Below are 2,500 nucleotides of genomic sequence, written 5' to 3'. Positions count from 1 at the left end.
GGTCAGTCGTTCTGTGATTTGGAAGGAAGCCAATCTGACTCGGGCTCAGGACATTGTGCTCGTTAAGGAAGTTTACCATTCTATGGTTTAAAATACTGCTAAATAACTTCCCCAGATTACTGCTCACACAGATGCCTCTGAAATTATTCGGGTCCAATCTGTCTCCACTCTTGTGAATAGGGGTAATGAATCCTCGGCTCCAGATGTCAGGAAAGCAGCCTGAACTAAGAACAATGTTGAAAAAATTTGAGCACAGCTATCTGAAGCTCAGGTGTGCTGTGTTTCAGCATTTCACCTAGAATGCTGTCAGGACCACAAGATTTCTTACATTTTAGGCTTTTGAGTTTGTTTGTCAATTCTTTAAATGTAATTGGGAATTCAAGTGGATTTTGATTATTTTTAATAGTGTCTTCATAAGTTTGTAGATTTTGTTTGATCAGATCATAATTGTCATTGAGTTGTTTTGGTGGGATTTCTTGATATAAATTTTCAAAGTGTTGTGTCCAAATGTTTCCGTCTTGTATTGGTAGATCTTGTGGTTTTGTTGTGCTCAGATTATTCCACATATCCCAGAACTGATTTTGATTTATTGAATGTTCTATTTCTTCTAAACTTTTGTTCAGATGGTGTTGCTTTTTTGCTCTAATTGTGTCTTTGTATTGTTTTAGTTTTGAACAGTATTCAGTTCTTATGTTGGTGTCGTATGGTTCTTTATGTTTCAGATTTGATAATTTTCTAAGTTGTTTTCTTAATGTTTTACAGTCTGAGTCAAACCATTTTTCATCTTTTGGTGTTTTTTTAATGAATTTTTTGCCTTTCTTTTTCAATTCACTTATATATGCTGCTTTTTGAAATATGTTATTGATTTCATTTGTAGCCAAATTAACACCATCTTTAGTTGTTTCAAATTGTTTGTTCATAAATATAGTGATTAGATTCTTCAGTTGTTCAGAATTCAGGGCATGGATGAATTTCTCTGCGCTGTCTGAAGTCCATCTGTATTTCTGCTGGACCTGAAACATTGTGCAGGTTTCCAGCTTGATTTGTTCTGGTGTGTGATTTGTTTTAATATAAATGTTAGTTTGGTTATGGTCAGAAAGTGGAGTTTGCTGTTTGACAGTGAATGCACTGAAGGAGGAGGGGTCCATGTCAGTGATGGCGTAGTCAACTACACTAGCTCCAAGAGCTGAACAACACGTGAACCTCCCTAAAGAGTCCCCTCGGATCCTGCCATTAAGGATGTACAGGCCTAAAGCTCGGCAGAGGTGCACTAACTCGGAACTAAACTTTTGTTTACAGTTTGGTCAAGATTATTTCTCGCTGGAAGATTTCTTGTGAGACCCAGGGAGCTCTGGCCAAAGATATATTGATTCCCCTTTGGATCTATGTAATCAGGTTCAGATCCAGTTCTTGCATTAAAGTCTCCACACAGCAGCACATTTCCCTGGGCCTGGAAACGGCTGATCTCTGTGTGGATGTTGTTCAGATACTCTTCATCATGGTAAGGGGATTCTGCTGGGGGGATATAGATGGCACAGAGGTATGTGTCAGTGGTTGAAATGCCAATTTGGTTATTTAGTTTTAACCAGCAGTGAAATTTTCCGAGTGTGATGACAGAAATGTGTTTGGCCAGATCCTCCTTGTACCACAGCAGAACTCCTCCTGAGTCTCGTCCACGATGTACTGTACTTAATTTAACTGAGGGCACAATCACTTCATAGTAGCCTGGGGGACAGTAGGTGAGCGCATCACTTCTACACCAGGTCTCGGTGAGAACGATAATATCAGCATCTTTGATATTTTTAAGGAATTCAGGGTCTGTGCTTTTAGAACCAAAAGTTGAAGAAAAAAGACCCTGAATATTCCAACAACATATATTAAATGAACGCATTAGTATTATTAAAGATAAACCTATTTTGTAAGACAGAGAGAAAATAACACAATGTACAGTACATGCTAAACAATTTACATTAGTGCTTTTTTTTATTTTATAATGTGTTAGTGTGTGTAGTCCTTATCTGCTGAGGAGCTGTCTGCATAGGGTCTGCAGCATCTCTCTGATCTGACTCAGTTCACTGCTGGGGGCAGCGGGGGGGCGGGCTGCAGCTTCAGCATAGCTCTGTGCTCTCAGCTCGGGGGGCTTCTCTTGCTGTGGGGGGGCCTTCGGTCTCTTCCTTCTGACTGGGGTTTGTTGGGCAGCAGGTGGATGTGAGGTCGGTGACTGTGGGTGTACAGCTCTGTGGGGAGCTGGAGGTGGATGATGTGGGATCCTGGTCCAGGCGATGTCCTTCTTCACCGGGGTCGGAGGGGTGTGTCTGGGCATGTAGGGGTGAATGGGTCGATGGTATTCTGGGGTCGGTAACAGGGGCCTTGGTGATGATGGTCTGCGGCCCAGGGCTGCATCCTTTAGGGTCTTTGCAAAGACACGCACTGCATCTCTGTGCAGGTGGAGTCCATCATACAGGTGATGGAGGCCGATGTTGTGGTGGTGGGCCAGGTG

This window comes from Carassius auratus, unplaced genomic scaffold, assembly GCF_003368295.1.
Source record: "Carassius auratus strain Wakin unplaced genomic scaffold, ASM336829v1 scaf_tig00214320, whole genome shotgun sequence".
In the NCBI taxonomy this organism is placed as follows: Eukaryota; Metazoa; Chordata; class Actinopteri; order Cypriniformes; family Cyprinidae; genus Carassius; species Carassius auratus.
Note: the sequence above shows the minus strand (reverse complement) of the source record.